The following is a 12,624-nucleotide window of genomic DNA, read 5'->3' as shown; positions in this document are numbered from 1 at the left end:
TTCAACATTATTTATTAAGACTAACGTTTGTACTCAAAATTCTAGCTCTCTAACTCAAATGTTAGATTTGACCTTTTTTGGTGAGCGGTTAACAAAAAGATTTTTTTCAGGTTAAGAATTTCCTACTACGGGCTAACCTTCGAAGAGAAATTTTTATACTTCTTATTTTATGCCATAAATTAACTAACACGTATTTTTCTTAGAGAGCTAATTTTGGTTATCAGAGGTATGGAAGTGTATGTGCTTCACATAATCATATATTTTTTTCTAACGAATAAGTAATAATCATAAACTTTGTATAAATTAATACTAATTCTTTCTGTGTCTCTTTAGAGATGTTAATAATTCTTTCTTTGCATTTTACAGGACATGTTGTATTGGTCTTTGTGAAGAGGCATGGCATTGACTTCATCGATATTTTGTGATAAACCACTAGTTCTGGTAAGAATTTATTATATTTCAACAATTGTAGGGTTTTCAAATAATTCAAAATGAATATAGCGATTACAAACTGTAATTGTTTAATGAAAAAGAATTTATTCATAAAATTCACACAGAATGTAGAAGGAACTTCAATATTTCATAAACATGCGTCACACATTTTCTATGTGACTTCCCTTGGAACACACGGATAACATTTATGCGGTAGTCCATTTTGCGCCAAACATTCTGAAGCATCTGTGCAGTCACCGACGTAGGTACGACCAAGGGCGGCGCCAGTAGGGGGGAGGCAATTGCACCCCTGTCGGGCTTGGTCAGCCTCCCCCCCCGTCGGGAAAATTTTAAAGTCTTCTCGGGAAAATAGTCTGATTACACTTTTTCTAAATTAAGTCAAAAATTCATTTACAAATGCCTAATAAAAAATTTTGTAGTTGACTTTTTATTTATTCATTTTTAAGAATCATTAACAAAAATTAGAAAAATATATTGCAAATTCTATGTAATTGTAGTTTCACTGCACCATAACTTTTCCCATACATTGTTAAACTAGAGACCGGATGCGATTAGACATGTGTGAAATTGACGAATTGACTTATCTTTTAAACTGCTATTCTTTCTTCTGGAGAAAGGGGATAATCACACCTCTTTGCTAGGGAAATAACTGACAAAAGCCTGAGGAATAGATAGAAACGCAGGTCCTCGTTTTTAGGAATTCTTTTTTACGTAATGTTTTTATCAATGGTTTATGGAATCACGTAATTGCTTTTTGAAATTTTCAAGCAAAATGAAAATATAAGAATAAAATAAATTTTTTTAAATTTTTTCATCTTTTTTTTAATATTTTTAAATGAGGAGAATCATTTACTTATTCGGATTCAAGGTTTATATTTTAATCAACACAATAAATATGCAGTCGGAAAAAAAGAATAACAGTAACAAAATTTTTTTAATTTATTATTTTTTTATCATTTTCTTAGTATTGAAAAGATTGTTGATTGATTCAGAAAAACAATTAAACTGTTCGTATTCAATATCTTAAAATGTATATAAATCAACATAACAGATTCTCATAGACTTATTTTATGTACAGTGCATGAAATGGAAAAAGGGAACACCTTGATTACTTTTGATTGAATCATATTTTCACACACAAAGAGTCTATACCATATTTTAAGTGACGAAAATGAACAGAAAAGCGCATTCTGTTCTGGATAAACACACAAGTTTGTGTATAGTTTTAGGTTTTTAATTTTCAAAACGCGGAAACAGCCGCAATCTGGAAGATATGGTCTGAAGTTATGGCAAAGAGAGAGTTGGAAAGTTTGAGTCCTTTAATTTTAACTTCACTCTTCGATTACAGCCCTCGAGAACTTTTTGAGTGTATTGAAAAATGTTTGCATAAAATTACAGAAAACATTTTATACTCAAATTTTTAAGCAAAAATAATTTTTTTTAATTATTTGTTATTTTTTATTAGTTTATTAAATAATAGTAAAATATATTGAATTGTATGTTCGACATATTTTTACACTTTAATTCAATTTTAATTTCAAAATACAAACTTTCAGAACAATCGATCAATTAGTTTGAGTTGTCAAATTTTAAAAAAGTCAGTTTGGTTAAAATTTTATTTAACTCGAATTATTCAACCGATTTTATTCAAATTATGTATTTCACAATTTAAAATTTCCTGCCATAAAATTGTATAAAAATTTTTATATCTTGCTATTTTATCCGTCGTTGAACAACCGACCCGATTTTCGGGTTTACGACTACTAATGTTCAACTCCGTAGCCTTGTAATTTTGAACCAATCCAGAAGACAAGAAAACTCCTGGATAAGTACCCCCAGAGGTATTGATTTGTTATGGGAACATGGAGGACTTTGCGACTCGACAGATTTTACGTGCGTCAGTCGCCATTTACTACACGGGGATTTCAGAAATTGGGATTCAGAATTTTTCCAACGCATATTATAAATATAAAAAAATATTAAATAGCTTATAACTATTAAAAACTATATTTTTTGCATGGCATTACCTTTGGAAAAACAAATTTTTGCAATTGTATGAAAATTTTTTCGATTCAATCAAAAAGCAAAACGACGAGATTGAGATATTATCATTGAACTATTATTTCGAAGCTATTACTATTTACTGATATTAATATTGAAAGTGAATATCATTTCAGCTTATTTTCCTCTTACAATAATAATCCTTAAAATTATCAAAGCATATGTATATGGATAACTATCAGTTAAATTACCTTTCTATATGAAAAAGAAAAATTGTTTTGCTATTATCAGCAATATTGACATATACTTCAAATGAATGTACAGTGCGCAAAAAAATGAATGGATCCACCGGAATAAATTTTAATCTTAAGTTCGAATCTTCATGTTCTAGGACTCATTCTTAATGGTTCGAAAGGGTGACATCAAATATACTAATTAATTAGTCCAAACGATATTTTAAGTTAGGAAATTAGACATAAAAACGTTATCCGATTAAACATACCTATTTTCGACGGATTCCGATTTCTGACCCCCAAAATATAGTAGTTTAAATATAGTATAATATAGTACAAAATATAGTAGTTCAAAATATTGTTTTAATAGTTTTTTCATGAACGCGCTTGAAAGTTAGGACCCCTTAATGTTAACTTTAGTTCTTGCGTATTTCACTGTATCCCAAATTTTTTTAAAAGATAATTTCATGCAAAATGAAACTTTTAGTAAAAATTTATTAATACTTTATTTAAGGGAAGTCGAGAAACTTAAGAAATGTAAGGTGTGCAATTTTTTCATCATTTGCAATTTTCAATGTCATAATACAAAATTTAAGCAAAATCGGTCAAATAAGTCGTGAGAAATAAAAAAATAACTCTTATTTTTCGAAATTTGGTCCCCGAACTTCTTAATTTTTAGTATCCATTTTTTGTGACTTAAAATTCGTAACTATGAAAGCAAATTTAAATCGTAGAGGAAAGAAAGTTTCGCGTTGACATGTGGTAAACAATAATCAATTAACTGTGTGAAAGGTTATTCGTTACAGGCGTATGTCAATATGTAAAAAGTTTTGGCAAGGCGAAACAGAAATCTTGGTAGAAAGTGTGCTTTCAGATTTGCTGAGAAACGAAAACATAAGCAGACAAACAGCAGCCATGTGTGGCAATTTTTTTTAAAAATGAAAGTTAGTTAATAATCGTTTCTCGGACGCAAATTAAAAATTTGTAAATTGAAAAATAATTACAAATTTAAGCTATATTGTTTGAATCTTATATTTTAAGCCGATGAACTTACTCTTTTTTTCAAATGGAGAAATTAGCATTTTGCCGGACATAGATGTTCACTTTAAAAGCATCTTTGAACAGAAAAAGGAATCGCAAGGAAAAATTTTAAAAGTCTTTGTATTTATTTACAATACATATTAACATCGAGTCCCCTGATTAAAATAGCCTTTTTTTTGTTCGTAAAATTATACTATGTAACAATTTAAAAAAAATTCGAATTTTACAATTTTATGGGCATAACTATTTCGAACTTCGTTCAAAACGGGGCACGATATCATTAGATAGAATACGTGGATGCAAAAAAATGTACTTAAAACTTTATTTTGCAAAACATTTAAATGATTCAAAAGCCAATCGATGTATATAAAGTAACATTTTATATCAAAATGTTTTGTTAAATGTGCATGAAATTTCAAATTTTTATTAACGAATAATTTTTGCGTTATGAGAGTAAGAAGCGTAGAAATTTTTTGAAATAGCGGTTACTGCTACAACTATTTTTCTTCATTACAGAAGTAATTTTTACGCTTACAATGTAGGTTAAATTGCACCCTACAGTACAAAATATATCGATAACAGAAAAAAAAATATTTTCATTAAAAGGAATCTGCACATTATGGTATCAATATTAGTGATTTTAGATTCTTAGAAACACAATTGAAAAAAATGTACAGTATTGTGATAAAAAAATGTAAAGTATAAAATTCGTTTTAATTTAAATATTTTGAATTAATTTGTTTGAGCCCCCCTGTCGGATGAGACTTGACCCCTTGTCGGGCAGAGTCTGGCGCCATCCTTGAGAGCGACTATGAGTTCTTCAATTGTTTTGGGCATGTGACCCCGTCTTTCACATAGCCCTATATATCGAAATCGCAGAGTGTCAAGTCCGGATATATCGATGGCCAAGAGTAGAAAACATCGTTGGAGTCTCGACGGATCAAACAATTTCGAAGATGTTGATTTAGAAATGTGCTTTGTGAGGGTGTTCCATCTTGCAGCAAGATGTCATCCGTAGTATCTAGCTGTGGCATTAACCATACCTCAAGCATGTTAAGATAACGTTAACACTTAGACGAAAATAGGACCATACAATTTAAGTGATGAGATCACGCTGAAGATCTTAACTTTCGCTGAGTCGCGTTCGTGTTCAATTACAGTGGAAGGCTTCTCCGTACCCCATATTCGATTGTTAATCTTTTCACTTGTGTGGAAGGTTTCCTCATAGCTAAGAATGAGACATTGTTTCATTCCCCATGCTTTCCAGCATAAACGTAGCGTAATTCACACGTTTGCCATAGTCTTTCTGTTTCAATAGCTGCACAAGTTGAATTCTGTACGGTTTCATTTGCAGCCTCTGTCTGAGAACAACCCATACCGTTGTTTGTGGTATTTGTAACTCCTTACTGCTTTCGTACGTCGATTTTCGTGGTCTTCTTTCATACGTGCGGAGAATTCTTTCAACTTCTTCCGCTGAAACACGTGGCATTCCGCTACTTTTCCCTTTGTACAAACATCCTACGCCATCTGCGTTATGTTGTTCCTATTTGGAGGTTCTTGATTGTAACGCCGTCGAAATCTTCCCTGTACTGTGATAACAGAATGACAATTCAATTCTAACACACTGAATGTTTTCTACTCTAGATTGGTCGTTTTCACTAATAAACTCGAGTGCGCAGGATTCCACTTCACTGCGCCTTACGCAAAGAAATTTTTATGTTCCATCTACATTCTATGTTAATCTTAACGATAAATTATTTTTTTAATAAATAGTTATAGCTGTTTGTAATCGCTATAATTATTTTGAATTACCCAGTAAAACGAAAGCGTGTAAGGGATGAAAAGAAATGTTTGATTCATTTATCTTTTACTGATAAAGGGGGAAAATAATATGAATGAGAAGTGCACAAGTTTTTAAGACACAAAAATCTTTGTTTTCCGTTGGCGAATGATTTTCTATTATGAGCTAGTGTTTGAAAGCGGCATCAAATTTTGTGGATTTTAAGTCCGGAGTTAGCAAAAATCTTTTTTTGGAAATTTCTTATTTTTTGAAGGTTGCGTAATGATGAGTTACCGTTTGGAGGCAGTATTCAAACTTTCTAAAGCAAAAGTTATCCAAAACTCGTTTTGGCCAAAATCCATTCTTTAAATCTATATTTTAATCCATAATGGATTCGATTTATTACAATGAGCTAATTTTTAAAGTTATGATTCCTAAGTAATGCATTAGCTGAAATTTAGTTCCGCAATTTTTGGCCGACTAACAACAATTTTAGTTGGACTATCATATGATTTAAATGTTCGTCTGTGAGTTGTTATTGCGATGTAAAATTTTAATTTCCTATCGCAAAATTAAATAACTCTTTTTGTTTCCAATAATTTTTCTGGTGGATGGGGCTATCGAACATTTTTGTTAGCAATGTCTGTTGTTAGCATTTGTTCTACAAAGAGCTAATGCTTGGAAGTAAAATTCTAGTTCTTGTCTAGATAGTAAAATTCTTGGAAGTAGTTTCTCTGTCAAAGGTTAGCTAGAACTTGATCGGGCTATTGCTTAGCTATTGGACTATTACTTAGCTATCACTACATTTAGCTACAATTTTCAATATTTTTGAAACAAAAGATAGGTAACATTTGTTTTTAGCATTACTTTTTTGGAAGGTCTGAATAGCATTGATCAACAATTTTCCATAACTGTCTTGAGTTTGATGGTTAAATTAAAACTTTTTTGTCAAATATAAGTTAAAATATTTTTGGAGCTAAAGCTTGCTTCGACCGTTAATTTTGTTGGCGAGCTCGCTAACGAAAAGTTTTGTTGAGCTGGTGTAGTTTTGCTATTTTGTACAAAGAGCTTCAATTGGGGACGAAATTCAAATTGTCTTCGTCAAAAATAAACGAAAAAAAACGTTTTTTTTTTAAAGGTCAACTCACAAATTTTTTTGTTTGGCCGACGATACTTTACGTTCGGTTTACAATTCTAACTAGTGGTTACTTAGTCAAAAATTAGCTTGTTTTGGCCATATTTTTCATTAAGAGTAATTTTCAACCAAAGCTTTTAATTTAGCTAGCATATGCTGACAATTTTATTACAGTGGATTAACGTTTGAAGTTAAAATTAAAGCTTTTATGGCTACTAGATCATGAAGTTGTTGGGAGGATGATTTACTGTAATGATCTAAACTTTTGACTCCAATGTAACGAATTAGTTAAACCACACTACGGCCAATTTTTTGGTGCGTGGACAAAAAATTATTTTTGTTCAGCTGATGATTTTCTTTAACGGGTTAACGTTTGAAGTTGATAGTTCCTAAAGCCTTACGTAATTTTGTAATTTCTGGGTAAAAAAAAAAAAAATAAATAAAATTTTTATTTTGCCTGCATCTTTTTTTCTTTTCTTTTGTGAGTTAACAAAAATGTTGTTGAACTCACTTGACCTTATGACATTTTGTACAATGAACTATTGTTTGGTTTCAAAACTCTAATATGTGGCTACTAGTTAGCTAAAATCTGTTTTGACCAAACGAAAGTGCTTGAGGTCGGGATAGCCTGGTTGATAGAGCACTGGGTCCATGTCCAAGAGGTCGTGGATTCGATTCCAGCCGACCGAAGATTCTCCGTGTAGTAAATGGTGACTTGATGCACGTTAAATCTGTCGAGTCGAAAAATTCTTCATGTTCCCATAACAAATCAATGCCCCTGGGGGTACTGATCCAGGAGTTTCCTTGTCTTCTGGATTGGGAAAAAATTACAAGGCTACGGAAATGAGCATTAGTAGTCGTAAACACAAAATTGGATCAGCTGTTAAGCGACGGATATAAGAAAAATTTAATAAAAAAGAAAACGAAAATGCTTGTTTGGCTAGCGTTTTCTTTTAATGGGTTAGTTAACATTTATAGGCTAAATTGAAACTTGTATTTGCTAGTTCCTTATGTTGGTAGGTTGAACTTGCCAAAATGAGTTTGGTGGCAAAACTCTCGTTCAAAATTTAGCAAAAAGTTGTTTCGCAATAATTATATTTTTTGCCTAGCTGGCTAACTTTGATAGAAAGAAGTATAGGAAAGGGAAGTATGGGTCCATATAATCAAAGGGGCTCAGTATTTATGTTCTCTTTCAAGCTCAGGGAATAGAGCTTACACCTTCCAATGAGGTGAACCGGGTTCAAAGCGATGGCTAGTCTATACGAATTCCGCACGTGTCTCGCACCGACCACAGGGCTGACGTAAAATATCCTCAGTGGTAGACGGATCATGGGTTTAGTCCTTTTGCCATCAGGCTAATCGTGAGAAGTTTTCGTAGTTTTCCCCTCCATGTAACACAAATGCATGTTAATTCCATCAAAAAGCCTTCCACGAAAGCAAACATTTCTCCCAATATTTGATCTAGGAGTTCCCTTGTCTTCTGGATTGGGTTCAAAATTACAAAGCTACGGAGTTGAACATTAACGGTCGAAGCCCAAAAAATAGAGTCTGCTGTTCAACGACCGTTATAAATTAAATAAAATGAACAATACTCAAATGCATTATACACATAATACATTATGCACATATACATTAACAGTGTTGTAAATTTGGCAGTATTATTTTAATTGTTCCTTTTTAAATACTGATAACTTATTTCGTTGTTTGCCTTTTGCAGAACATGTCTTCACAAGAGAAAGATCTGTAGAAAAATATTTTCATTTGCATCATAGTTCTGGTAAGAATTTTTTAAATTCCTGCTTCAGAAATTTTCAGGATGCTCAAATATATTTTTTATAATCAAATGTATTAAATATATTTAAAATTTGTGGTTTGCTTATTTTTCTGACAATGAGGGAAGAAAGCTATAAGTAATGCTGACGCAGGACACTAAAATTTCCTCTATTTTTTCTTGGGTCACGAATTATTACAATACCTAACATTTGGACGTAGAATACTGACTTGTGTTTCCTAAGTAACAATTTGCATAAACTTTTTGAGTTAAATATTTTTTGTCTTAGGTGGAGAATTAATAGAAATTTTTGTTGAGTTACCAACTCTAAATATTTTCTAAAAACAATTTAACGTTTGTAGGCAAATTTTAAATTTGTAGCTTTCAGCACGTCCAAGAGAAATTTAGTATAAACTTCCGAGAGCTTGAGACACAAAGAAAAATTCGGAATAAGTCCTCGTCTATAACTATTCAAATGCCATGGCCAAAACAAATGTGTAAAATCTGAAGGATAAAAAGTACTTCAGTCTGTAAATTTTATCAAACCAACGTCGAATTACGATTTCTTATAGCATTATCATTAAGAAGAAACATTGCACTTTCTAAGCAAAAAGTTAACTAAAAAATGTTTGTTACTCAGTGTTAGTTGACTTGCCAAAAGATTTATTTACTTTCACGCTATATCTATTTTATTACCACGTTTATATAAACTTGCCTTCGTGTATGTCTGTCCGGGTGGAATTTTGTAATCGATTTTAAACTAACTTCCCGACTAGCTACAAACTTCAAATTTAGCACACAGTTCAGAATTGGATGACAATGCATGAAAATGAAGAGAAAAAAGACATGCAAAGTAAAATAAAATTAAAATTTAAAAAAAAAAATTCTTTTCGATATTGTCTTTTGTTGTCGATTCCATTATTTCAAATTATTACGTGTCAGGTGAAAAGATTTCTGTTGTCGGAGTATTTTTATTGACTGAAAAATCACGTGGTAGGATCCAGTTTTTCCTCATTCATTTCCAGATTGTTTTGGTTGTCATCAGCATAAAACTATTGAAAGTCGTAAAGGTATTGTTTTTCTATAAAGATTTTTGTATCCCTAATTTAAAATAAAAGTTCTATTACTTTAGTAGTGGCCTTGTAGTAGTCTTGACTACTCTTGACTAAGAAAAATAATCTAAATAAAAATATATATTTTTAAAAACCACGTTTTTTGTAGTGAAGAATAATAATTAAAAAATAATAATTTTTTAAAAATATAAAATAAAAATTAAAAATTAAAAAAATCATAGTTTAAAATAAAAAAATTCAAAATAAAAAAAATTCAAAATAAAAAAATTCAAAATAAAAAAATTCAAAATAAAAAGTAATATTTTTAAAAACCACGTTTTAGTAGTGGAGAATAATAATTAAGAAAAAAATTGAAAAACGAAAAACGTGGGGCGCATGAAATACATAACAGTACATATACACATACATATACACATTTTCTTACTCATACACATGCACAGACACATATATATCCCCATATATATGCATATACAAAAGCATATTCCACATTCAGATACAATTACAATTACTGATATACATACACATATTCTCAAGAGCACACATACACACACTAATATAACATTACTGTTATGTATTTCATGCGCCCCACGTTTTTCGTTTTTCAATTTTTTTCTTAATTATTATTCTCCACTACTAAAACGTGGTTTTTAAAAATATTACTTTTTATTTTGAATTTTTTTACATATGTGGTTTATACATGGAAAAGTTTACTAAAACTTTGGTTTGACCAAGGTTTGGCAAAAGTTAGTTTTGGCCGTTTCTTTTAATTGATGAAGATAAAGCCAAATTTGTTTGTTGGGCTAACAAATTCCTACACTGGACTAGCGCTTGGAAGTGAAATTAAAATTTGTAATTAGATCAGAAAATCGTGAAAACGTTTTAACGGTAAGGCTAACAAAAGTTTATTCTGCTAACATAGTGCTAACATTTTCTTACAATAAATTAACGTTTGAAGGTAAATATCAAACTTGTGTTTTCTCTAGCATAAACGAAGAAAACATTTGTTCTGGCTTTAACTTATTTTGTTATTTGGATTAACGAAAACTTTTGTTGATCTAATGATTCCTCAGGCTAAGTTAATGTTTAATGGAAAAATTTAAGCTTTTCATTTCTATGTCAAAAGTAAGCTAAGTACAACTTTTTTTTCAGTTGGACTACTAACGATGATTTTTCTTGGGCTAACGTATTATTACAATGACCTAACGCTTGAAAAAGCTCAAACTTGTCATTTTCAAGTCATAAATTAGCAGAAACTTCTTTGGTCGTAAAATTTTTTTACTGCTTAACTATCGAAAAAAAATTGCTACTGTCATCGTAACGACGTGATTTCTAGATTACGATTCCAAAATTAGTGGGCTATCGTTTGGAAGAAAAATTTAGCTTTTGTGGTTTAACAAGTTATGGTCCTTGTTCTGGATTTTTCACATCCTTCTTCCAAAAATAGCGAAATAGTATTGTCGGATACCAAGTGATGAAGGCGGAGCCAAGTGCCAACTCTTGGTAAACGAACTAATAATCATGATAAGCGGACAGTCCTATTACAGGGACAGACAAGTTCCAATGGAATATTTTGTTCCGTTTTAATGCTTTGTTGAAATAATATTAGTTGGGCGTAAAAGTCCCATCGGTACATAAAGGGTTATACAGAATCGAAAACTTATAAATATTATTTTGATGAGAAAAAATGAAGAAAAAATTATTCTTAATTCTTAAAGCGAAACTTAAAAGCCGAAAATTTTAGAAAAAAGCGACGATAGAAAAAGTCTAGAAAAAACCACCTAAAAAATGCGCCTGAATAAAATTGCCGTTGAAAACAATAATTTAGAATATAATTCTAATAAAAAAAAATTTTTTTTTAATTCTTAAAAGAAACCTTTAACACTGCAACTCTCAGTTTTTCGCATTGCTGCAAGTGGAGAAGATAAAAAAAAAAAAAAGTTTTATTCGCCATTAAAACCTTATTTAGAAATCTTGTAACGTCCACGAAAGAAAGAATACGTGGGTGGATGGAGTAGCCTGGTTGGTAGAAAGTTGGGCCCTTGTGCAAGTAGTCGTGAGTTCGATCCCCGCCGGCCAAAGACTCCTCGAGTAGTAAATGGTGACTGGTGCACGTTAAATCTGTCGGAGCACTGAACCATCCATGTTTCCATCACAAAATATACTTCTGGGAGAACTGAATTGGAATAGATCGTTCTCTGGTTCAGGTCAAAATTATGATCTGTGGATGTATGAGTGCAACCACCCTTTAAACGGGCTATGAGCTGTGTGTCTGAACTCGCAATCTTGGCCGTAAATGGCGCTACTGAAAAACAAGAAACGCACTTTCTGCTTTAAAATTCGCTTAGTTACACCCAGCAGGCTACTGGTATGTGCAAGTGACATTAGAAACAACAACAAAAAGAATGCGTGGAGTAAAAGTTTCGGTGAAAATAGCACCTTTCTTGCGTAATACAAAAAGTCGAAATTGCTGATTTTGAAGCACATGGCGCAATTTTGGCCGAAAAAAGTAGCGTCAGGTGGCTAATGGCAAGCATTCGCTTAATCGCCATTTTTTATATATCTAGTTTCCCTGTGGCCGGTGGCGACTGATAATTCATCCTTATATTGAGGGGCTAACTTTGGATGACAGAGGTATGGGAAAGAATCGGACTCATATAACAGTTTTGTAATAAAAATTTTCTTTGAACAATTAAGTAATAGTGACCACATTCATATGCGTCGTAAATTTATTATTCTTTTAAAAGGCTGATATCTTATTCATATCTTATTGATTACTTTGAATTTTATAGGACAGGATGTTGTCTTTATGATAGAGAATAGTATTTTGTGATTCATCATAGCTCTGGTAAGAATTAAACTCTAGTGCTTAAATAAATTTTCAGGCTGTTCAAATGTAACGAAAGCACCTCAAGTGGGAAAGACATTTGGGATTTGCTCACTTTTTCGGGCAAAGAGGAAGAAAGGTTATGAGCAATAACAAAAATTGAAATCATTTAAAGTTCAAATTTACTCATATGTCATAATTTACTTATGAGTATTTCAAACGCATCTTGTAAATAAATAATTCTAAAGAATTCTTAAGAATAAAAACAAAAGAATTATGATATTCGATAATATATTCAACTGACAATATTGAA

General features: G+C 31.5%; 1 long non-coding RNA gene across 1 annotated transcript; it reads left to right on the top strand.

The window, feature by feature from the left end:
• The first annotated feature begins 366 nt into the window (after positions 1-366).
• LOC147816120 (uncharacterized) lies at positions 367-12,333 on the top strand. The gene is made up of 3 exons (XR_015431043.1): positions 367-441; positions 8,361-8,420; positions 12,277-12,333. It is a non-coding gene; the product is annotated as an uncharacterized LOC147816120 (long non-coding RNA).
• Positions 12,334-12,624: the final 291 nt, after the last annotated feature.

This window comes from Parasteatoda tepidariorum, chromosome 2, assembly GCF_982258835.1.
Source record: "Parasteatoda tepidariorum strain Cologne lab strain chromosome 2, Ptep-v5.0, whole genome shotgun sequence".
Classification (NCBI taxonomy): domain Eukaryota; kingdom Metazoa; phylum Arthropoda; class Arachnida; order Araneae; family Theridiidae; genus Parasteatoda; species Parasteatoda tepidariorum.
Note: the sequence above shows the minus strand (reverse complement) of the source record. Positions and strands in the feature narration are given on the sequence as shown.